The sequence below is a fragment of the Zalophus californianus genome, chromosome 6 (genome assembly GCF_009762305.2).
Source record: "Zalophus californianus isolate mZalCal1 chromosome 6, mZalCal1.pri.v2, whole genome shotgun sequence".
Taxonomy (NCBI): domain Eukaryota; kingdom Metazoa; phylum Chordata; class Mammalia; order Carnivora; family Otariidae; genus Zalophus; species Zalophus californianus.
The window spans coordinates 64,112,253-64,138,513 of NC_045600.1; the positions used below are offsets into that span (position 1 = coordinate 64,112,253).

General features: G+C 43.0%; 1 protein-coding gene across 2 annotated transcripts in view; it reads right to left on the bottom strand.

Moving 5' to 3' along the window:
- The window catches only part of NUBPL (nucleotide binding protein like), a 279,513-nt gene that overhangs the window by 19,850 nt on the left and 233,402 nt on the right, over positions 1-26,261 (bottom strand). The window contains exons 15-18 of one of the 2 annotated variants that reach the window (XM_027571565.2): positions 14,866-14,992; positions 8,809-8,928; positions 4,566-4,699; positions 1,743-1,817 (exon numbers count right to left, since the gene is read on the bottom strand). The gene's annotated coding sequence lies outside the window, so the exon portion shown is untranslated. The remainder of the gene's footprint in view (positions 1-1,742; positions 1,818-4,565; positions 4,700-8,808; positions 8,929-14,865; positions 14,993-26,261) is intronic. The other variant, XM_027571567.2, reaches the window with a different exon arrangement.

The following is a 26,261-nucleotide window of genomic DNA, read 5'->3' on the forward strand; positions in this document are numbered from 1 at the left end:
CATATTCTTTATCACGGAGCTCGACGCTCAATCCTCCGCATCAGCGTGAGGTACAGAGAACCCCACCGGTCTTGTGATTGGACTGGAAGGAGAGGGAGTCGGTGCATTTGAGTAAAAATAGTTTTGTCATTTAGTTCAAAGAGCCGCTGGGAGGAATAACTAATAACAATAGTTGTAAAGGTCACTGCAAATAGGAAGGGCTATCAAATGCTAACTACTACTTAAAAATAAAAAGCCTGTCATTATTCCTTGGTCCTGGAGTCAAGACCTCTAGCAGCCTCAGCCAGCCCAACCCGTTAACGCTTTGCTGCCCTTAAAGGACTTCTCCCTTAACCTGTGCCATCTGAGGGCCGGGTCTCCCATCTACAGCTCTGATGGAAGGAACGGAGCCGTTTACTCTGTGTACTCAGCAACAAAACACAGGGGTGGATGAACATTTGTTGCAAAAAGAAAATTCTTAAGCAGTGCTTACAAGGCTCCCTGAAAAGCCTTGAGTGTTTAAATGAGTGACATGGGGATAGATGTAAAAAGCTCTTGCAATGAGTTGTTTACACCATTCCATCGGGTCACGGAAATTTTGCTCGAGATCTGTTTGTGTGGGAACCACATGGGAATGCTAGCTTGCTGGTGCCAGCTTTGAAACCGACACAACGAATAGCTATTGTTCTGACACCATATCCGGCGGCTCGTGTCTACACACACTAAAGACGACCTTCCTCTTCAGAAATAACTTCCAGCCATTATATGGCTTTTTACATTGTTACCGGTGTACCCGATGTTCTAGATGACTGGGGAAGAGGGAAATTGCATAAGGACATTTCAGATTCTCTCCTAAAAGGATTCCCCAACTTCTCTATTTTGTTCAGTCAGGTCATCCAGGTTACTGCATTCCTAGCGTGTTGAGAAATGGTGGAAGACACACAAAGTAAGGGGCGGAGAAGGGAAGTAAATTATTAAACACCTAGGAAGGACCAGGCTCTGTGTTAGGAGATCATTTTATTTCACCATCACAACCCCGTGAAAACAAATACTACCCCCTATTTTGCAGATGAGGCAACTAAGGCTTAGAGAGATTAAGTAACTTACTTATTTAACAAGCGTTAGAGCTGGGGTTTGAACCTGCTGACTAGGAATCCTCATGTTCGCAGGCCGCAAGGATTTGCCCTCGAGAAGACTGTCATCTAGTGGGTGAGGCAAGACTTACACAGGGAAACCAACAGGAGACAAATACCAGCCGTGCATAATCAGATGCTTAATTCACATGATCGAGCCTCCTGAATTCAGTTGTATACTTACATACAGATAACCACAAAGAGCAAGGCCCTAAGCAAAATACAGGCAGGGACAGTAAAGGAAGCATGATTTTTCTATCAATGACATCTATCAATGACTTCTACATTTTAAAAAATGCTGACCTCTTCTGCTGCTCCTCTAGCCTTGGGGCTGGCAGCTGCTTCCCCTCAGTTACCTCAGAGAATTCTCCGAGAATCTCAGATTATCAGAGAAGATAAGCATGAGGCTGTAGGACCAAGGGAGCATTGCCCACCTTTTGATGAGCCTGGGCCAACTCATGTCTTTTCCCTAAAGTTCCAGGGTCTACAGGATAACAGACTTGGGGTGGGAGGTGTCAGAGGAAAAGCAGTAGGTCCCAAGACATTGAAGAATGTGAATTAGGGGTCACAGAGAGAGCTAATAGCACCCATGGGTCATTATGACCATAAGCCTAAAAGGTGAATGATTACCTGCTAATGTTCCAGGAAATGTTTAGCTTCTAGGATGTCTGCTCAGTTTCTTCCCATCCACTGGTATCCACAGTCCTGTGGGAACGGCAGTTGTGCTCGTTATTAAGCTATAATAAACAGCTCCAAACTCGCCCCTCTTTGCTCCTCCTGGCAGTTGTGGGCCAGGGCTCTGTGCTGCTCTTAGGCTGTGCCAGGGAGGCGTGCTGGATGGAGCCTGCAAGGCCGCAGAGGGAAAGAAAGGGCCTGCTCTCTGCTGAGTGCTTGCTGTTTGCTTCCTATTTATCAGCAGCTCCCCAGTCTCAGGGCTTCACCTGGGGAGGCCCATCATTCCGGTAGCAGCAGGTGATTCTAGTTGGCAGGTTTTCCAATACTCACAGAACCAGCCTCGTGGTACGTGACCACCACCCCCCAAATTTTCTACATTTTAAAAAATGCTGACCTCTTCTGCTGCTCCTCTAGCCTTGGGGCTGGCAGCTGCTTCCCCTCAGTTACCACCATCATGATACCTTAATGTACTCTCTGGCTTTTCTTCAACGCCTAGTTAAGAGTTCTGGGTATTACATTCTCCCTATTAAACTAACTGATCCGATTTCTGACTCCTGACAGGACTCTGACTGATATACAATTAATTTCACTGTTAACTGAAATTAAAGCAAATTAGAAAGCTATTTCATATATGTCAAGGTCCAATACACATTTAGTTCATCCCTCGTACCCACATGAGGCTGCTAATCTGACCATGTCCCTGCTCGGTTGGAGGTCATGCAATAGCTCCCCACTGCTCACTGCATGAAATCCAAGCTCCTAGCACCAGGCCCTCCACAAGTCTCTACTCCCCCTCCAGACACATCCCTACCATGCCTGTTCAAACCCACCATGCTGGTTTTCACATCCCATGCCTTTGCCTAGGTTTTCCTCTGCTTAGAATTTGTCTTTTAAAGTCCAGCTCAAATGTCACCTCTTCCCTGTTTCTACCTCTCCCTCTAGCTGCTGAATAGTCCCTTCTGAAATACAAATCAAAACCACAGTGAGATACCACCCCACATGGATCAGAATGTCTAAAATTAACAACTCAGGAAACGACAGATGTTGGCAGGGATGCAGAGAAAGGGGAACCCTCTTACACTGTTGGTGGGAATGCAAACTGGTGCAGTCACTCTGGAAAACAGCATGGAGGTTCCTCAAAAAGTTAAAAATAGAACTACCCTAGGACCCAGCAATTGCACTACTAGGTATTTATCCAAAGGATACAAAAATGCTGATTCAAAGGGGCACCTGCACCCCAAGGTTTATAGCAGCAATGGCCACAATAGCCAAACTATGAAAAGAGCCCAGATGTCCATTGACAGATGAATGGATAAAGAAGGTGTGGCACATATGCACAATGGAATATTACTCAGCCATCAAAAATAATGAAATTTTGGGGCACCTGGGTGGCTCAGTCGGTTAAGTGTCTGCCTTCAGTTCAGGTCATGATCCCGGGGTCCTGGGATCGAGTCCCGCATCGGGATCCCTCCCTGCTCAGCGGGGAGTCTGCTTCTCCCTCTCTTCTCCCCCTGCTTTGTGCTCACTCTCTCTCTCTGTCAAATAAATACAATTAAAAAAAATAATAATGAAATCTTGCCATTTGCAACGATGTAGACAGAACTAGAGGGTATTGTGTAAGCAAATTAAGTTGGTCAGAGAAAGACAAATACTGTATGATTTTACTCATTGTGGAATTTAAGAAACAAAATAGATGAACATAGGGGAAGGGAAGGAAAAATAAGATAAAAACAGAGAGGGAAGCAAACCGTAAGAGACTCTTAACTATAGGGAACAAACTGAGAGTTGCTGGAGGGGAGGTGGGTGGGGGATGGGGTAACTGGGTGATGGACATTAAGGAGGGCACTTGATGTAATGAGCACCAGGTGTTATATACAACTGATGGATCACTAAATTCTACCCCTGAAATTAATAATACACTATATGTTAACTAAATTGAATTTAAATTAAAAAATTAAATTAAAATAAGTAAATAAAAAATACTCCCTACTGTGCTCCTAAGCCTTAATGTACTCTTCTATTAGACCATGTGCTTCTGGAGGCCAAGGTAGACATCATTTTCTATCATTATGTCAGTACCTGGAACAGTGCTGGGCACTCAGTAGACCCTTAACAAATATTTGAACTTGAAATTCCCTGTTATGTTTTCATTATCCAAATTTCTTGCTACCCACTTGAGGCATACAATTACAAAAACAAAACAAAACAAAAAAACACCAAACCCTCAATACTCAAAAAACTTTAAAATTCATTCCTTTCTCTTCTGTTTGGATGGAATCCTCGTCCAGATACAAAGCTGTTTGTATATTTTTGTATTAGATAATATCCGTAAGAGGTAACAACATTATAATTTCCTTAGTTCAGTGCCAAGGAGGGCTGACATCATCATGAGTTCAAGAGCTGCAGTTAACAAAGGAGTAAAAATGGCCATTTAGGACTTTGGCTAAAAGGAAAGTGGTTCTCTGACCGGGGCAAGTCAGCCCTGTGCTAAGTAATGCTCACAAAAGTCTACTAAAGTCGAATACGTGTAAGAGGTTAAGCAATTTGCCTAACTGAAATCCAGGACTCAGCTCTCCCACGATACCAAACGTGGGATGAAGGTTGTTACTGCTGGGATGAAATGCTCCAGGCATCCCAGGGTGGCCAGGGGTGCCTCTTGGATTTGGCAGTGGAAACACTTCCAAGTTGACCATATCATCAGGGCACAGGATTTTTGCTGTCCCACACCTTGGAAACCATTTCCATCACTGTTGGCTAACCATGCATGTACTTTACCACCTTGATGGTTCCTTAAAGTCTCAAAGTGCCAAGTGAGTGGCAATAGAAAGCTGTGGGACCCTGGAGGCAAACAGTAGGCAGCATAAATCCAACTCTGATAAGGCCATTGTGTGCTCAACATTTTGGAGATGGAGCTGGAAAGAAACAAAGGCAAAAAAAAAAAAAAGGCACAGTTCCTCTTTGTTCTGTAATCTATCTTTTGATCCTTTAATATGTAGATAATAAGCATCTATTCTTGCATGGAGAAGGAATATGAGTCCGTTTGGTCAGAGATAACTGTGATCTCTCTAAGACAGTGTATTTTACTCACAGAGTTGCTAAGAGAGTTGTATTTTCACACCTGTAGACATCACAAGGATTCAACAGAATCTTACTGAGTATAACTGATTACACTGCCCACCCCGTGAGTAATTACATCTGTTTGAGTTTCTGTCACTTTATTTTCAGGAATCTCTGCTGAACAATCGCACACCTATTTTTTTTTTTTTTTTTAATGATTCTAATATTGACATTTTGTGTAAACCTGATTGTGAAAAATCCATTTGAGAGGTGTGGCTTGGTATGGTACTGAGCATAACCTGGAGAATGAAGTTAGTTAACAAAACAAAAAGTTACATTTCCTAATCTAAAGTAATAAATTCAAAGAAAAAGCTAAATCTCTCATATTTTTTCCTTGTGAAGAGCACTTCATGTGGGATATGACCTATTTGGAAAAATTCCATAGAAGGGCAACAGTTAGATAGTTGGCTGGATGCCTTCCTTTCACCCCTCCCGACAGGCTCTCTCCTGTCTCCACTCTGACACCTGCCCTGGGAGGCACAACCCATAGACCATGTCCATGGGCTCTTGGGCCTCTTGGCTTCCCACTGGGTTCCGCCAATGGGGAGTTCACAGGAGATGGGCCCTCTAAGAGTTGTTCGTGGTAATCAGAATCTCTGCCTCAGGCCTGCTTTGGGTTGACTTAATACTTGACCTAAGGTCACTTGCCTCAAGGCAGCCTTCTCTATATTACTGCCACACCTCTTCCCTTCACCCAAACCCAGGGTGAGGGTGGTTGTACGGCTTCTAGCCCTGGGTTATTGTGGAACCCCTGGGGTTCCCTCCCCAGCTACCATCCCACCCTCATCTTGGTAAATAGTTCCTTATAAGTTGATTTTCAACGATTATCTTCATTTGGGTATGCCATCTCTTTCCTGCTAGGATCCTGACTGGATAATGTTATACTGCTCAATATGGAGGGGTAGAAACATTCCAGTCTTTTTTTTTTTTTTTAAGATTTTATTTATTTATTTGAGAGAGAGACAAGAGAGAGAGAGCAGGAGCAGGAGGGGAAGAGCAGAGTAAGAGGGAGAAGCAGACTCCCCGCTCAGCAGGGAGCCTGATGCGGGACTGGATCCCAGGACCCTGAGATCATGACCTGAGCGGAAGGCAGAAACCCAACCGACTGAGCTACCCAGGTGCCCAAAACATTCCAGTCTTTTATGGCCAGTCTGCTTTCCAGAGAGTTAGGTAATATGCAGAGATACTATTCAAAATATTCAACATACTGCCCCAGCAGGGTCCCGGAGACCCTGCCAAACCAGGCATTATCCCTTAAGTTGCTAGATTATAGAAAGGCCTACAGAGTCCCCAGGGAGGGGCTGAGGCAGCCAGAGACACTTGGGAGTGTCAGGATAGAGGCTATGGACCAACCAACGGAAGGGGTTAGTGTTTTAACAGCTGGTGCATTCCAGTTAAATGTTAGCCCAGGTAATATGCCTACCTATTTTCAACTTTAGGTTAGCAAATTTCAACCACAAAGTTCATTTTTATGTTTATTTAACAGACTCTGAAGGGAGAAATGCAGACAAAAAATGAACAGAGAACAGATGTTGCCTTATACGTATAATGAATGACCAACAAATTTTGCATTCCCCCACCCTAAGTGACCCAAGAAAGAACCAATTTTAAGCCTCTGGCAGAATGGGCAGCATATCGACAAGCTCAACATATGACCAAATTTCAAAGGCTGCCCAGTGCTACCAGGGATTTTTAGAACTGTGACATTTGCATCAAAGATTGTGTCTGGGGTGCCTGGGTGGCTCAGTTGGTTAAGCGACTGCCTTCGGCTCAGGTCATGATCCTGGAGTCCCGGGATCGAGTCCCACATCGGGCTTCCTGCTCAGCAGGGAGTCTGCTTCTCCCTCTGACCCTCTGACCCTCTGACCCTTTTCCCCTTTGTGCTTTCTCTCTCTCATTCTCTCTCTCTCTCTAATAAATAAATAAAATCTTAAAAAAAAAAAGATTGTGTCTGTGCTAAGCATTTTGCATCTCTTATGACAGTCCTTTTAATCCTGGACTGTGGGGTGCCTGGGTGGCTCAGTTGTTAAGCGTCTGCCTTTGGCTCAGGTCATGATCCCGGGGTCCTAGGATCGAGCCCCACATCGGGCTCCCTGCTCCACGGGAAGCCTGCTTCTCACTCTCCCACTCCCACTGCTTGTGTTCCCTCTCTCGCTGTGTCTCTCTGTGTCAAATAAATAAATAAAATCTTTAAAAAAAAAAAGAAATCCTGGACTGTGGTTTCTGAATTTGTTTGAGCCTATAAAATAAAGCAGGATTTGATCCTTGGCCACACACAAGAAGTTTCTTGATTCTTTTTAGAGCTGATCCTGTGTAATATAATAGGTTATTCTTCCTCTGAAACATAATTATATCACATATTTTTATATTTCCTTCTGCTGCTTCTATGGTGACATCATTTACATATCTCCAGTGATTAGTCATGAAAATGGGCCATATGCTTGTAACACATACTATCTGGGTTTTCAATGCTGTTAGTTTAAGCTGTGGACAATTACATAAATTCCTTTCTTATTCACTGTGTTGCAAATGCTGAATAACTAAACTATCTTGCTAATGTAGCATCAGGTTAAAGAAAATGAGACCCCTAATGATTTTGACAGAATTTAAAAGGGAATCTTTAGCTACAGATCAATGGTTGGATCTGAAAGAATACTCATCTCAGGAAACAGCATTTCAAATACCATTATTTCTCCTTTGCCCCATTAACAACTGGCAGTAACAGCAGAGAACATAACAGAATTAGGGAGAAATCCATGACATGGAATGTGTGCATATATGTATAAGAGGCCAACAGATATAGGGCAGATTAAGCTACAAAAGAAAATATTCTGGTGATCATTAACTGTATAGTGCTGGAGGCTAGCCCTGTATTTAGAATGCATGTTGGTGTAAATGATATCTATTACAAAATGCATAAATTATACTTTGTTTTTTGTTTTTAAAGATTTTATTTATTTGACAGAGAGAGACATAGCGAGAGATGGAACACAAGCAGGGGGAGCAGGAGAGGGAGAAACAGGCTTCCCGCCAAGCAGGGAGCCTGATGCGGGGCTCGATCCCAGGACCCTGAGATCATGACCTGAGCCGAAGGCAGACGCTTAACAACTGAGCCACCCAGGCATCCCATAACTTAACTTCTGTTTAGTCTTCAGTACACAAGGCTAGGTGATCAAGGAAAGTATCCTATCTAGATACAAAGAAAGGTTCTTTGAAGTTTATTAGTTGAGTTTGTGTCCTTATGTGATAGGAGGTTTATAAAATCAAACATTCTCCTTATTAAAGAAAAATACTATGCCATAAGCCTTCAATCAAACAACCATCTCAGGAAAAAGAAAGATAAAAAGAAATACAATTAATTAATTGTGCTAACCATTCTTCTCTGAAGATATTAGCCGGGACTTCAGGAATTAACTAGAGTAATATTAATACAACAGAATTATTAAACTACATCTAGTATTTTTACATCTGATAAACTATTCCCAGTAAAGATAGGTTATTTGGTTCAGTTAAGTGAGCAAACAAATTCTTTCACTGTTTCTAAGTAGTGTAGACTGTGTCATTCCCTGTGAACCGAGGCAGTTCTGGGGTCATTGTTTGTCTTGCCTGCCAATGTGTTCCATGACCCACCCCACAAAAGATCCCAAGGTGTGGAAACAATAAGTAATCTTCTTGGTTTCTAGTGGAAAGTTAGTTGATCTGGGAATAAAATGTACCATTATCCAATCTCCAAGTGGGAAAACCCAATCAAATGGCAGTGAAAGTACAACGTAAAAGAGGAGGCCGTAAAGCCTTCATGTCTAAAGCTGCTGACTACCCACAGAGACTGCAGAATCCCCCACAATCCAAGACCTCAGTCAAGTGAATTTACTTTACTACTAAGAAGCAGAAGCTATACATTTACCTCTAAATGTGCTGCCGTAGCAAATCTGTGACCAGAAAACGCCAACAACATCGCTTCAGTGACAGCGTCGGCTCCCCCATCTGACACCCCTTCAGTTCCAGGGCACCTTTCTAGAATGACCTTCGTCAGAAACAGACAGCAACCATTTCGATCATGTAAAAGTAGCAAACCAATTCACTTTCAACTAAAAAGAAAAATACTGTTGATACGGCAGTCTCGGAAATCCAGATACTGAGCCATCTGGAATCTCACTGGGGACTTACTGTTCATTACAACAGATCATGGAGGCACAGAAGACAAACGGACCTGCAAGGTTTTCTAGTGGGAGGGCCAGCCCCACAATGAGATCACTTATGTGCCATTCGTGGCAGATAATTCTGCTGTCAGAGAGGTTTTGCAAGGAAGTCCACAACTGCTGAGGTCAAATTAACAGTTGTTCAAATGGATCAAAAACTTCATCTCTGTAACACTTCCCTTGATTCAGACTTTTTGTCTTTCTGAGGAAGTAGAGGAAGTCCAACCCTCTTCTCCCTTACAGCTCTGCATGAAGTTGATGACTACCATGATGTCTTCGTTAAGCCTTAGCTCCTCATCCAGATGGACAAATGCTATTGATTGCCTCCACTGGGTTAAACATAAGGGATTAAAACATGAGCCAGATGCAGTACCACACATGTATATAATTAAACTTAATTTATTAGGATGACTGCTATACCTGCACTATGAAGTACCTTAGAAACTGCTGTCTAAAGTATGTTTTTTTCTTTTCCCCATAGCAATGTAAGCTTTTTCTCAACACACTTTTTTTTTTTTAAAGATTTTATTTATTTGACAGAGAAAGACACAGCAAGAGAGGGAACACAAGCAGGGGGAGTTGGAGAGGGAGAAGCAGGCTTCTGCCGAGCAGGAAGCCTGATGCGGGGCTCGAACCCAGGACCCTGGGATCATGACCTGAGCCGAAGGCAGACGCTTAATGACTGAGCCACCCAGGCGCCCCTTTCTCAACACAGTCTTATATGAAACACAATACTTGAATCAGACTGAGCAGAGTAGCTCTGCCTGAAGTGAAATGGGGGATTAGAGCCTCATCTGCGTGGCCTCCCCCTCTGCCCTTCAGAGGCTCTAGAAACAGCCCCGTGGAGCCTCTGGGCCCTGGGCAACACAGCGTAAACACCATTGCTCTAGAACTGCAGAGAAGCTTTCTTGAAAAGGAGACTGTGCACAGAGGGAGGAAGACTCTGAATGCTGTACTAAGGAATTTGTACTTTTCCTAAATGAAAAAGCCATTGGAAGCTTTTAGGCTTTTAGCTTTTAGGGGAGTGGTATGAGAAGATTAATGCTTTAGAAAGTTATGTGGTGGTGATATGGAGTTTATACCACAGGATGGACAAGGGATAGAAATTAATAATGAGGTGGTTGTCCTAGATGGTGAGATGATGAGAGCTCTTTGGAAGGGTATTTTGAAGATAGAATTAATAGAAGCTGCCCGCTGGTGGATTAAAGGAGAATTCCAAGGTCATGCTAAAATTTCTTGTTTATTCATTCAATTGACATTTACTGAGAACCTACTGTGTGTGAGGCGTACTTCAAGATGAGAGAAAAAAATAGGTTTGTCGTCAAGAAGGTGACTGGCTGTTCAGATAAGACAGAGATATAATTAAGCAATTAAGGAGAACATGAGTGGAAGGTATTACTGCAAACTGTGCACATGATGGCACAAGAGCACAGAGTGAGAGGCAGATACGTGTACTGGGCTCCCTCTGCTCTAGTCCACCCTCCTTCTAGCCTGTCTCTCTGCACACTAGGGATGGGAAAAGTAAAGACTACATTTCCCCGTTTCTTTGCAGCTCAATTTCCCCACATGTACTTACCTTCTGGAAAGACTTAGAATGTGGGTGTAAGTACCCCAAGAAGGAGGCCACCTGTTATGGCTGCTACTCTTCATACTGATAGGCAGCTGTGGCAGGTTTTGATTTTTCACTGGCAGTGGTAACAATGTCTAGTTCCCAGCTTCCTGGGTACCATGCTGACCTGGATCATGGCAGAGGCAGCTAAGAATTGTGGTGGCACCTTCCTTATTATCTCGTGTTCTGATCACAACAGACGCACTGATCTCTCGGTGGGCCAGTTGTGCAGTGTTAGTCTGGGAGTCCCTCCTGGAAACTCAGCCAAGAGCTTGTTCCTCTAATCCTTCTAGTAATTTTATAAGCACCTGTTTCTCCCCACAATGCCTTTTTTTTTTAAGCTAGCTGACTAGATCATTAGCTACATTGAATTCCTAATTATATCAAAGAGATATTTAACATATGCTAGAGGTAGTCAGAGAAGGCTTCGAGGAGAAGATAAAGCTTGGATGAATCTTAAAGGGTGAGTGGAATTTGGTCTAATAGAGAACCAGGAAAAGACGTTTCAGGCAAAACCAGGAAGGTAGGGAGAGAAAGATGTGCTCAGGAATTGCACAGCATTGACAAAGGGGAACACTAGGAGGTGAAGAGAGAGGGGCAGGGAGAGGTGCATTCATGAGAACCTTGTGTCAGGCTAAGCAATTTGAGTCTTATCCATGGGAGTTATTGGAAATTGTAAACAACAAAATAATATAAGCAGGTTTGTATGCTAAAAAGACCTCTCTGTAGAATTGTGAAGTGTAGATTGGCTAGACAGTGAAGTGAGGAGACTGCATCAGGAGGGAATTGTAATAATTCTGGCAAGAAATACTGAATATCAAGAGATTAGCTGAGAGACAGACAGTAGGAGTAGAGTGGTGCGGACAGATTTTAGAAGCAGGAAGTAGAGGGGCGCCTGGGTGGCTCAGATGGTTAAGCGTCTGCCTTCGGCTCAGGTCATGATCCCAGGGTCCTGGGATCGAGTCCCGCATCAGGCTCCCTGCTCCTTGGGAGCCTGCTTCTCCCTCTGCTTCTCTCTCTCTCTCCCTCTGTCTCTCATGAATGAATAAATAAAATCTTTAAAAAAAAAAAAAAAAGAAGCAGGAAGTAGAATCTCTGAGATTTCATGACCATCTAAATATCAGGGTAATGTGAGCAAAAATGTGTTGTTGAGGGTGACACTCCATTTTCTGGCTTTGGCAATAGGTGGATAATGGTGCGTGGTTTAGCAAGTGGTGTAGTTTGAACCTGTCTGTATCTTCAGGGTCTCTGTTTCCCACCGCTATGCTACATCTTCTTTGTACAGAATGAGAAAATGAATCAGGTGTTTAGGCTGGATACAGGACATAAAGCCAAAGGGGCATTAATTGTTTGGCTGAAAATGGAGGCATGTAGGGTGGACATCTCACTGTGTTTCAAGGACAAATAGAAGGAGAATAAATTGGAAGGGTAGAAGTTTAGGGTCAAAGATTGGTATTCTAGAGTTTGTGATTACAGGTAGAGCAAGAGCCAGAGGTCTAAATTGAAGGTGTTGGGCTAAGGTCCCCCTGGATGAATGCAGGGTCTGGAAATGGCAGCGAGGAGGCATAAGTATGAGCCAGGTACCAGGGGGCTCAGGGGAGGAAGGGTTTTTACAAGAGGATGAACAACCAGTGGGTTGAAAGGGACTGTGTGGTGCTAGGGACGTAGCAGCCCATTTGTCCTCCTGCCCCTTTCATATCACCACCCGTCCCTTCCACATATAATAAAGTTAAGTGATGAATTCAACACAACTTCAATGAGCTCAACTATGCAGAAGGCGCCACACAGACACAAAATTGTCCTGTACCAGCCTTAGGAAGAGTGAGAATTTGATATAACCTGATCAAGGGTATGTGTGTGTTTAATAAACGTTTATTGCACTCCTATTCCATGCCAGTAAATTCTATAAAAATTTTTAAAATTCTGCATTTGACAGAAAATAAACAAGTGAAACAAGGTAGATGGCTTTAAGTACGATGAAGAAAAGTACAAGCTGATTAAAGGGTAGAGGGAGCAAAGGAGTAGGGAGGTGGTGCGTATTTCCTTTTATATATGTCAATTGGGGAAGGCCTCATTGGAAGGTGACAATTACACAGCCTTGCAGATGCCTAAGAGAAGAGATGCTCATGCAAAGGATGGAGCTGGGAACATACTTGATGTGTTCAGTGAACACTGAGGAGGCTAGCGTGGCTGCAGCAGAATGAGTGAAGAGGGGGGTAGTAGGAGAGGGGGTCAGGTTAGGAGCAGAGCATATGGGTCCTTAGAAAACACTGGAGATTTTTTTTTTAGCAGAGGATTAACAAGATCTGACTCATGTTTTCAAAGGCTCACTCTCACTACTGTATGTCAAACAATTTGTGTGTGGTAGGGATTAGGGAGCAAAAATACCAGTTAAGAGGTTACTGAAATTAGCCAGGTGAGAGACAACAGAGGGTTGGACCAGGGAGTTAACAGTGAAGGTGGTGAGAAGTACTTGGACTCCACACATATTCTAGAAGTAGAGAGATGGCAGAATTTGTTGTTGGATTGTGTGACTGGCAGCCTCCACCTTGGCCCCCAATGATTCCTACCTAGCCTTAAGTGTGGGCTGGACCTAGTGACTCACCTCTAATGAAAAGAATGTGGCAAAGTGATGGTATGTCAATTGTAAGATCAGGTTATAATATGTGACTCCTGTCTAGCTGCCCCTCCTCCCCCCATTTCCCTCTCTCTTGCTAACTCTGGGGAAAGCCAGATGGCACACTGTGATCTTTACTTCGAGAGTTCCATGTGGCATGGAACTGTTGTCTCCAGCTAACAAGGACCTGAGGCCTGCCAATAGCCACATGAGTGAGCTTGAAAGTGGTCCTCCATAGTCAAGCCTTGAGATGACTGTAGCCTTTTAAGAGACTACAGCTGGGGACAGCTAAACCATGCCCAAATCCCCAACCTACAGAAAATGAAGTATGATAATTTGTTGTATAGCAATAGAGAACTAATATAGGTTGGATATGGGATATAAGAGAAGTATAGTTGATGATGACTCTAAGGGTTTTGGCCTGTGCAACTGGTGTCTGGAGTTGGCAGTTACTGGAGGAGGAGCAGGTTGAGAGGGAAGGGAGGAAGCAGACATTGTTCTGGATGGGTAATATTTAAGATGCCTATTCAATGGAGATCATGAATATACAGTTATATATTCAAGGCTGGACTTTAGGGAAGAGATCTGGGCTGTTCCAGCCTTTTGCCTATTTTTTCTATTTCTTTGTCTTTTTCTTACTATTTGTAGGAGTTATTTATATAATACAGATACAGGTCCTTTGTTGGATACATGCAATATAAATATCTTCCACTCTACGGCTTACCTTTTCACTCTCTGAATAGTGTCTTGATTTACAGTCTAAATTTTTAAAAGAGCTTGATTTATCCACGTTTCTTTTTATGCTTAGCACATTTTATGTTGTTTAAGAAACCTTTTCCTACCCCATGGTCATGAAGATATTTAGAAGTAGAAATCTGAGGACCTTTAGTGTACAGGGTAAGATCACCTACGGAGTGACTACAGAAAGAGAATAAATCTTGGACAGCTCAGGGCATGCCAATGCTTTGAAAGCAAAGGGGTGAGGGTAATTGGCAGATGAGACTGAGAAAGAATAGATGGTCAGTAACGTAGCAGAAGACATAGCGGAGACAGAGTGGAGTCCCAGAAGTTTCCAGGTGACGTCCTTAACGCTGCCATATGTTGCTGGTAAGTGGAAAGCGTGGAGACTCAGGGAAGACCACTGGAGTTGGCCGAGTGGAGGCCACTGGATAAGCACTATTTTAATGAGTGTATGTGTGTATGTTGGGGGAGGGCAGCTCTAAAGTCTGATTGAAGCAGAATGGGAAAAGAAGAAGTGAAGACAAATAGAGACCACTCTTCCAAGGAACTTTGCTACAGAAGAGAGAAGAAAAGTAGGATGGCAGCTGGAAGGAGATGTAGGATCACAGAAGGGATTTTTTTCCCCACGAAAGATATTATGGCATATATAACATTGAAATATGTGACCAGTTAGTGAGAAAGAACCAACTAAGGAAACAATTGAGGAGGAGGACAGAGGTGGCTTTAGTGCTGGAACCATGTTCCTGAGCTGGCAAGAGGAGATGGGGTCTGGTGCGCAAAGGAAGGGACACTCACAGATGCAGCAGGCTGGTCGGTGTGCTTGTGGAAGCCGGTGGAAGGCCTTCTCTGACTACTTTGGTTTTCTCAGTGAAGTTAAGAATCAAGGTCATCGGTCAAATGAGGAACAGGGAGAAGTCTGTGACTGTAAAGGAATATAACAGAATGGTTGAGTCCAGACTGTGAGCCAGGTCACCTGGGTTCACATCCCAGCTCTCCCATCTAACATCTGTGTACCTTGGGCAAGTTACTTAAGCTCCCTATTTCCTCAGTTTCCACGTCTATGAAATGCAGATAATGGTATCTACCTCAGAGTTGCTATGATGATTAAATGAATTAACACACGTAAAGCAAAGTTTTACTTGTATTGTAGACAATATTGAGTTTCTGGACATATTAAGGAATTAGTCAGTCATGGACCATATGAAGTCACCAAAGTGGTGCCACAGGCGTTTCCCCAAGGCACATATTAGTTTGTCTGCCACGTGGGTCAGAAGAAAGAGAGGTTTCAGACAACCTATTGGGAATGCCCTGTTTCTCAACTCTAGCAGTACATTACAATCTTCTAGGGAGATTAACAAAATTATCCATGCCTGAGACCCACCTTCAAAGATTCCAATCCGCTGCTCTGGAATGGAGCTTATGCCGGTACTTATGAAAAGCTCTGTCTGCGAATGTAAGGTGTAGCTAGGCTGGGAAGTGCTAGTCTCTTAGCTTTATACATGCTGTGGGCATGGGTGATGGGTAAGTGGGGTTATGTCTGCTAAACGTCCTATTCATCTAATAAGCTGATTCCCCATCTACAAAGCAACTTCCTAGATTTATTTTGGTTCTCTAAATGGTTTCTCCATCAGAAGACAGTGTGCTGATCAGCCAAACAGAGTGTGTCATCCAAGTGGCAGTCACCTCATTATAAATGACTAACGTGACTTTGTTGTCATATGCAGTGGTATGACTCTCAGGGCACAGACAACACTGGTTCTGGGCTTAGAAATAGAAGGCACTGGCCGTGGACCAAGGGAAGTCACCAAGGAGATGCCATCTTCTTAGGCTCAGGCACAGCTTCTCAGATCTTTCCCTGAAGACACTTCCAACTGAAAAAAGGGAGCAGCCAGATTTGCATACCACATTTCAGAAGCGTGGTGAGAGGGAGAGCAGAGAAGGCTGGTTCAGCTCTCATACCTATGATTTTGGCAGAACCACTGGACAGCCTACAGACATGGTTCCATTGCCTGTATCAGAACCCCCTGCTAAATTATAACAATCATGAAATGCAGATAAAAATTACAGCTACCTCCTAGGGCTGCTGGAGGAAAGGTCTGAAATCTATACTCTAGTAGGCTTTCTGGGAAAATACTACACATGACAAAGGAAGGGAATCTAGAGAGTTGCACTGAATTTTACTTTCCATGAAGAAAATACATGAACAAGTCAAATAGTAAGGTAGACCTTACAATCTACTGCCTCCTTCTCCACCCTCCAGGGACACTACCCTAAACTCTTAATATTTTTATTTTTATTATTTTGGAGGTTATCTCTGCTGGATAATTTATTGGATAAAATCAAGAAATATTTCCACCTCACACCAGTCAGAATGGCTAAAATTAACAAGTCAGGAAACGAAAAATGTTGGCGGGGATGCAGAGAAAGGGGAACCCTCCTACACTGTTGGTGGGAATGCAAGCTGGTGCAGCCACTCTGGAAAACAGTATGGAGGTTCCTCAAAAAGTTGAAAATAGAGCTACCATATGATCCAGCAATTGTACTACTGGGTATTTACCCCAAAGATTCAAATGTAGGGATCCGAAGGGGTACGTGCACCCTGATGTTTATAGCAGCAATGTCCACAATAGCCAAACTGTGGAAAGAGCCAAGATGTTCATCAACAGATGAATGGATAAAGAAGAGGTGGTATATATATACAATGGAATATTATGCAACCATCAAAAGGAATGAGATCTTGCCATTTGCAATGACGTGGATTGAACTGGAGGGTGTTATGCTGAGCGAAATAAGTCAATCAGAGAAAGACATGTATCATATGACCTCACTGATATGAGGAGTTCTTAATCTCAGGAAACAAATTGAGGGTTGCTGGAGTGGGGTGGGTGGGAGAGATGGGGTGGCTGGGTGATAGACATTGGGGAGGGTATGTCCTATGGTGAGCACTGTGAATTGTGCAAGACTGTTGAATCACAGATCTGTACCTCTGAAACAAATAATGCAATATATGTTAAGAAAAAAAAAAGAAGAAGATAGCAGGAGGGGAAGAATGAAGGGGGAGGAATCAGAGGGGGAGATGAACCATGAGAGACGATGGACTCTGAAAAACAAACTGAGGGTTCTAGAGGGGAGAGGGGTGGGAGGATGGGTTAGCCTGGTGATGGGTATTAAAGAGGGCACATTCTGCATGGAGCACTAGGTGTTATGCACAAACAATGAATCATGGAACACTACATCAAAAACTAATGATGATTATGGTGATTAACATAACAATAAAAATTTTAAAAAAATAATTAAGAAATATTTCTATTTCTTAACTTATCAAAGTAATTTTTATTGACTCCCTGATATGAAAGAGGATTTTGTTTATACTACTCTATTCCTCTCTCCTCAATGTTTTAATTTCTTTTTTTAGTTTTTCTATTAATGACCACTGTAACATTAAATAATATTCAAACCTTTTCTTTTTACATAAAAATTGACATCCTGCCTTGACTCCCCACTCCTCCTACTCCTTTCCTTGTATCAGGTATATTTTGACTTTTACCCTAATAGATTCCTCAACAGACAGAATTTCAATACAACATGTATCAACTGCCCTCTGCCCCCACTGCCATTTTTGGTCCCACTGCTCATACCTGCCTCATGGTTATTCTGCACCTCAGTTCCAGTTCCCTCTTAATTATGTTTGTTCTGCTTTTTTTCTTTTTTTTTTTAATTTATTTATTTGAGAGAGAGAGAGCATGAGAGAGATCATGAGCAGAGGGGAGGGGTAGAGGGAGAAGCAGACTCCTTGCTGAGCAGAGAGCCCAGTGAGGGGATCATGACCCGAGCCGAAGGCAGACGCTTAATCAACTGAGCCACCCAGGTGCCCCTGTTCTGCTTTTTCTTATTTGAAGACTATTCTTGAGAGAATATGCATTAAGCAATTTTTCTTTCCTTTGCCATCAGTTTATAACATACTATTCTTCTTGTACTACTCTTTTAAAATCTACCTTATTGCCATTGAAAGCATTTCCTCACAGACCTCAGCTCATTCCATCTGTAATTCCTGGATGTTTATCCTGCTCATGGGTATTTAGTCTCAGCCATACTTCAACCTCTCCTTTCATTTTGAATCTAACTTTTAAAAACCAAAGTAAAAATAAAAGATTGAGTACCTCATTTCCAAAGACAGAAACTCTGCTGCTCTATAAGCCAGCACTTAAGGGAGTCAGCTTTGAAACTTTTAGTTCTCTGTGGTGTGAATGTGTCTAGCTCCATGGATACCATGTCAGTTTTGGAATGGGGCTGACTGTATTCAAATCCTGCCCTGCCACTTACTTGGTGTGTGATCTCCAGTAAGATACCCCACAGGGCAGAAGCTAGTGAACCATTCTCCGAATCCTTCCCTCTTTCCTCCTGGAGATATGACTAGGGGCTCTATCTCTTAGCCTCCTTTGCCGTTAAGAGTAACCGTCAGATTGAGTTCTGGCCACGGGAATGTGGGTGGAAATTCTGGCCCACAAAAACCACGGAGTCCTCCATTATCTCAATCACCCTGGCTGCTGGCCTGATATGAATGTCCAGGGCAACCTTGGAAGCCATGTGTGGAAGACAGCAGGGCCTCCCTCTGTGCCTGGAGTAGACACTCCACCCCACCCTCCACCAGAGCTGCCAATGGAATTTTACATGATTAAGAAATAACCTTTGGGTGATTAAGGAATCAGCTTCCCTTTTGTTAATCCAATGAGATTTCAGGTTTATGTTACAGCAGTTTGCTTTACCCTAACCAATATACTTAACTTCTTAACTTCTCTAAACTCCACTTGCCTCTTCAGGATAATTCTAGCACCTACCTTCCATAGTGTTGTTAAGAGGATTAGAAGAGAAGCAATGAATACAAAGTACCCTAATGCATAGTGCCTGGCAAAAAATAAGTACACAAGAAAGATTCATTACTATTATTCTGTGAAGCCTGTTGTTAATTACTGCTCTTATGTTTGATGTAATAGAAGGCTCTCGCACACATTAAAATGCCTATTCCCTGATACCTGAAATTCCACCACTCCTTTCTGTAAATCAACGTCCTCTCTTTTAAAGAGTAACTTTCCCACCTTTAATTATAAAATAAACATGTTTATTTGTTTAATGCAAAAATAGTGTAAATAACACAGAACTTGTAAAGAACAAACTATTGATCATCTATAGTCCTATCATCCAGAGATAATCACTGCTAGCATTTTAGCATATGCATTCCCAATTCTTTATGTATTAATACAGATATGCATACATGTAATACACATACATATTTATAATCCAAACAGGGATAATACTAAACACATAGTTGCTTTTTCCACCTAATATTTTATCTGGAACAGTCCCTTATGTGTTCAAATACACTTTGAAAAGATGATGTTTGATGGTTGCTTATGGGTGTATAAAGTTATTTAACTATTGTGTGGATATATCACACTTTATTTAACTATTCCTTTCATTGTAGCATATTTTTGTTGCTTCTATCAGAATCATCTATGTGGAATATATCTCCTTGAATATAAAATCTTTGCCTCTGATTATTTGCCATTTCTGCTTTTACTTTATTTGGACCTTTAGAAATAATATTTGACCCTCAAAATGACAGAATAACTGATACTTATCTCGTGATTTATGTTTTATCTTTCCTATTTTTTTTTCTTGTGGTTTTTAAAAGCAAAAATGCCCTGGAAAAGCCCACAGACCTTTCCCTGAAGGCCTCATACTAATACATTTATCAGATCGTTTTATTTGCAGAAAGGAAAGACTAGGCTGTATCTAAATTGTGAAAGTTTGAGGTAAAAGGAGTTCTGAGAGGGGGAAAGAGACAGGAAGTGGAAGATTCGAGATAAAATCTCTGCCTTTCTCACAATTTACATGTGAAGGGAAGTCTCCTCCTCCTGCCCCAACTATCACCAGTGGATGAGCTCTTTATTTCCTCCTTTTATACTCAGCCAGATGCAAAAAGAACATGAAGCATTAACAAGCAAGGACCTTGCTTAATTGAGTTTTTGCTGAGCATATAGATAACATTAACAGTAATAGTAAATAATAGCATCAATGAAACATAATCCTTGCAGGATCTCCTGTTTATTGAATGGCTTGGGCCAGTGTCTGCAGATAAATTAATAATGATTCCAGCTTCCTCTATCTCTGGCAGCTAAATCAATGCCCACTCTTCAGATCAAGGAGATGCAATATTTCTCCACTACGTGTATCTTGGTAAAATGGTTGAAAATACGTAGGAATACAGTTTGCATCCTTCTTGGAAGGTCTCTATATAAAATATGTAATTTTATATTCCCACAGCTGGAGAGAACCACGTGAGTCTGCAACTGGTTTGGCATGTGCAGCAGCAGAGTTGTTACCTAAGGTAAATGCTCTCCTATCTCATTTGCATTTACTTCCAAATTGTTATCTATCCTCTTGGGTGAAGGTCTAGTCACAGATATTTATTGAAATGATTATGTAGCTCTGCTTTCCCCTCAGGCTTCTATCAAAGTGTAACATTAAAATGACGGACACACATCTGCCCTTCTAACTGTCTTCACACAAAGAATGGTCATTTGCAATAACATTCTCTTCAAATAAAAAGGGCAACAGTATGAGGTACAATCAGGGTCCCAGCAGGAAACAGATGGCACACTCACATTAGAATAATTCATGGAGCATTTAATGAAGGGACTATTTATAAAGGTATGGGCAGGGTGTAGGGAAACCACAAGTGATAGAACGATACTCCAAGTCTAGGAAACAGTGGGGCAGTGAGCAGCCCTAGTCCTGGGAGGCCAGTTACGGGACCCAGAAAAGATAGAATCATGTGGAAATGTCTGTGTTGACTTACATTTGTAGAAGGAGGCAGCCAGCCCTGGGTGACCCTGTGGGGAAGGAGTCCAAGAAATAAACACCTGGACCTCACTCTCCTCGACCTCTTGATTTCCCGCTGGGATTTGCTTTGGTAGAGCCCAACCAGAAGCCCGACTGTGGAACAGCCCATACAAGTCAGTCTTCCAGGGTAGTGAGTGGGGAGAGAAGAGGGAAGGTGAAGAATGTACATGGAGACACAGGGAAGACAGCTGGCAAATGGGGGAAGACCAAGAGTTCGGCTTGCATGTGCCACTATGAGACACCTATTAGACATCAAGAGGAGGTGTCAGGTAGGCAGCTGCATCTATGACTGGTTCAGGCCGAGGCCTCACCTGGAAATATACACTTGGGACCCAGCACATAGCTGCTTTTTATAATATCTTTTTTTTAAAGATTTTATTTATTTATTTGACAGAGAGAGGCAGTGAGAGAGGGAACACAAGCCGGGGGAGTGGGAGAGGGAGAACCAGGCTTCCCACGGAGCAGGGAGCCTGATGTGGGGCTCAATCCCAGGACCCTGGGATCAAGACCTGGGCCGAAGGCAGACGCTTAACCGACTGAGCCACCCAGGCGCCCCAGGTGCTTTTTAAAGCGATAAGACTAATGGTGGTCATGAAGGGGTATGGGGAAACACAAGGACCATGGGCAGAGATCTAGGCCTCTTCTAGCCAAGAGGGTAGACAGAAAGGAAAGCTCAAGAGTGATAGAAACTGAAGGGCAGGTGAGCAAAGACTGAGCATGGAGGGCAAGGAGGGACCAAGTGCCAGAGTCACAGGCAGCCCACAGGTTAACTTGGAGGAAACATGAGCCCTGGCTGGCATCACTGGGGCCCCCTCTGTGTTGCAGTGGGGCCTGCGGGGCCAGACCCTGAACATGTGGGAGAGAATGGGAGCAGGAGGGTGGAGACTATGAGTGTGAGCAACTCCTGTGAGGAGTTTCTGCTGCAAAGAGGGGAAAGAAATGGGAGAGAGCACTCACAGGGAAAGTAGAGGCAAGAGAAGGTCGATTATTTTTAAGAAAGGAGAAACAGGGCACCTGGGTGGCTCAGTTGGAATCTCAGGGTCCTGGGATCGAGTCCCACAGTGGGCTCCCTGCTCAGCAGGGAGTCTGCTTCTCCCTCCGCCCCCTCCCTGCTCGTGCTCTTTCTCAAATAAATAAGTAAAATCTTAAAAAAATTTAAAAATTAAAAAAATTTTAGGGCGCCTGTGTGGCTCAGTTGTTAAGCGTCTGCCTTCAGCTCAGGTCATGATGCCGGGGTCCTGGGATTGAGCCCCGCATTGGGCTCCCTGCTCTGCAGGAAGCCTGCTTCTCCCTCTCCCACGCCCCCTGCTTGTGTTCCCTCTCTTGCTGTGTCTCTCTCTGTCAAATAAATAAAACCTTAAAAAAATAAATAAAAGTAAAATTAAAATTAAAAATTTTTTAAAAAAAGAAAGGAGAAATTACATTAGGTTTTTATGCTGATGGGAATAACCCAGGAGAAAGAGCAAAAATGATAGCAGAGGGGCAAGAGGGGCCATGGCCACGGCCACGGGGAGCACACAGGCCGCTCCATTAGGGAGCAGTTTGCCATTCAGCGTCAGCCACTGGTTGCCACGTCCCTGGTTTCTCAAGAGAAGCCAGACACTGACCTTTTTTTCTTCTCTTTTAAAACATGAAGTCTCCTAATGTTTAAATGTTGGCAACTAATTAAAAACATTTTTTTAACTCTCTGAAGTCCAAACCAAACTCATCTGCAGGCTGCCAGCTGGGGTGACCTCTCCTATACGGCCAAGTCGTATCCCTTCGGCAGCTACCAGGTGTGGCCTCCTGCTTGAGGTACCTCAGAAGGACAGGGGCAGTTTGAGCTCTAAAGTCTTTGAACTTGTGAGTGTCCCTCTGGTGGTGCTCGACCGGGGTGGTTAATGATACAGTCATTGTCTCCTTCGTAAAGGGCAGCGGAACTGGGGTTGCCAGAGCTGGCAGCACATCCTGTACTTAAGTCCTCACAGTTAATACTTAGGCTTCACATATGCCCTTTACCTCCTCCCTTCTCCTCCTCACTAGGGAAACTTACTATTATCTGCAGGCCAATGCAAATAAAGGTCATCAAGAGACACTTTCCAGCCACACACCGAATGCTGGCCTGGTGGGAGGGCTGATTGTTCGTCGGCTCCCAGCTTATAAAAGAAATGCCACTCAAACGGGGCCTTCTGCCTGGTCGGAAACAGAGGGAGCCCTAGCTGTCAGACAGCCCCAAGCAGGACCATGCTTGGATGTCCAAGGAGGGCCAGCACCTGCAGAGAAAAACTGCAGAGGCTGCAGAGCTTGCAGAGCCCAAAAAACTGCAGAGTTGACGGACCCTCACTGACCCACAGAGGGCACAGGGACTGCCAGGCAGGGAGGAGGGAGTACCTCTTTCAGTCATATGCTGCCTTACTCCAGAAGCCAAAGTGAGAAGGAAAACCACCAAAACTGGTCTGTATTACAGGGTTAAAATCCTACAGCTCCCCAGTTTTCACCGTGTGAATACAAGCATCAAAAATGTTTCTGAGGTCACACTAGCTGATTTCCCCTAGTGGTGCCTGCCTCCACCTGGAAGTGGATTATTAGCCCCAGAAAATCTGTATTTGGAGTGATTTCCTCCTATTTAAGAATGAATCACTAAAACTCCACTTGGGACAAAATAGCTTTCATCTCTGAGACATTCTGCTGTCACTGACCTTTCAATTCAGTCTGTGGAGGGCAAGTTGTGAAAATGTTCTAAGAATCCTGTCACACTGTCAAGCTCTAAAGCATACCTGTTTTCCCCTCCATCCTGCTAAAACTTGCCCAGGGAGGGCAAAGAGGGGTAAAAGGACTTGAGTAGGCTGAGGAGAAGAGAGAGGGAGTTCTCCATCAAAAACTTTTGCATGTTTTTACCAGGGAGACTAAAATAGTATTCCCTTCTCTAGGTGAGAAGGAAGACTGGGGGAACATTTATCAAGGGTTCCTTGGCAGGGGAAGATTCTGGGAAACTGACAGTGTGGCAAGCACTGTTTTCCAATCTCTCCAAATTCCCATACTAAAATAGAGTAAGATAGGGGCACCTGGTGGCTAAGTCAGTTAAGCACCTGACTCTTGATTTCGGCTCAGGTCATGATCTCAGGGTCATGGGATTACGTTCCATGCTCGGTGGGGAGTCTGCTTATGATTCTCTTTCTCTCTCTCCCCTCCCCTCCCCTCCCTCTCCCCCACCCCCTCGCAAATAAATAAATAAATAAATTTTTAAAAAATGAGTAAGATAGCAAAACCAAACACCTGTGGGCAATACTTATATCAAGACTAGATGACAAGGTATCCCCATGAATCCCAATACAAGTGGGTGGAAACAACCCAACCCTCACAAGACCTGCATAGTAGCCTATCTATGTAGGAGGAAGAAGAAGGAAGCAAAGGGACTTCTCACTTATGGATCAAGAACAGAAAAACCACACTATAGTCAACAGAAATCACTGGAAAATATGGAGGACCAACTGGAGAACAGCAGCTGAAACTGGGCAGTTGAGCTCTTGCCAATAGCAAGTGAACTCAAGTGGCCTGCAGTAAGAGGGACTGAAGGTGCCCCCATGAAATCAGGGCTCCCTTCTAGGATGGGGCTCAGACTGCAGAGAAACTGATGGGAGTGCAATGTAAACCAGGCAGAATAGGGACACGGAGACAAAGGAAAAAGAAAGTTCAGACCAAAGTGGAGGAGGGAAACAGAGTCAAGAAAGCTGTTGGGGCGCCTGGGTGGCTCAGTTGTTGAGCGTCTGCCTTCGGCTCGGGTTGTGATCCTGGGGTCCTGGGATCGAGCCCCATGTCGGGCTCCCTGCTCCGCAGGAAGCCTGCTTCTCCCTCTCCTGCTCCCCCTGCTTGTGTTCCCTCTCTCGCTGTGTCTCTCTCTGTCAAATAAATAAATAAAATCTTAAAAAAAAAAAAAAAGAAAGCTGAGAAAGAAAGCTGCCATATATTTGAACACAACACTAAAACAAGAGAGGGGGCTCTGTGAAGTAAGAAATGTTTCATGAAAACCCTGCCTCATTCTAAAGTTCAGAAAAACTAATTTCACTAAGAAATGTGCTATAGAAAAGTATCAAAGCATATACCAAACAAAGTTATTATAAGGAAAAAGAAAATAAGGAACTGAATAGCATCCCACAAGCAAAGAAAGCATGCCAGAAAGATACACCCACAATACGGAACAAAACTGTAATCTAATACTTCACAGTGAGTTCAAAGACATTAAGAAAATGATAGAAGACTTGAAAAAAATCAAAATTAGAAAAACTTGGAAATGAGGTGACAAATACAAATTAGAAATAAAAATTCATTTCAGGAATGGAGAGTAAACATGAAGGAATGTAAGAGAGAATAAACACAACAGGATAATACCCTAAGAGAAACTAAATGTGCAAAAGAGAAATCTCTTAATCAAAAAGTAATGAAGAAAGAAATTTTTTAAAAGATTCAAGAGAGGGGCACCTGGGGGGCTCAGTCGTTAAGTGTCTGCCTTCAGCTCAGGTCATGATCTCAGGGTCCTGGGATCAAGCCCTTCATTGGGCTCCCTGATCAGGAGGAAACCTGCTTCTTCCTCTCCCACTCCCCTCTCTTGCTGTGTTCCCTCTCTTGCTGCCTCTTTCTCTGTCAAATAAATAAATAAAATCTTAAAAAAAAAAAAGATTCAAGAGAAATGAGTAATACTAAAGATAAGCAAAGGAGCTTGAATGTATTGATAAGAGTCCTTGTAGAAGAAAAGCCAAAGTAAGGGAATAGAACAAATACTAAAAACTATAACTTAAGAAAAACTTTTCTAAAACTACATATATATATAAAACTATATATATGAAACTTTTCTAAAACCATATATATATATATATAATATATATATTACTGAAAAAAAAAAACACACACTATGAATATCAACCCAGAATGACCACTACCAAGCCATATTGGGAAGGGGCAGGAAGGAAAAATTGCTTGGGCATATAGAAAAAGAACAAGTGAATTATAAGGGAAGGAAAATTAGATTGCCATTAGTTTTTTTCCACAGCAATGCTTTTTCCCAGAAAGACATTTTGTAACATATTTAAGATACTCAAAGAAAGAATGAGCCAAGGATTTGATATCCAGTAAAACTTGTTTTCAAGTACAAAAGGCACAGACAAACTTATCAACATACAAGGACACAAGAAATATTATTCCCAAGAACCCTTCCTGAGGAATGAGCTTCAGACAACCAAGATGACTAGGGCGACTCTGACATAGGATACTTTGCCTGTGGGCCAAAGATGACATAAGGGTCAAGAAACTAT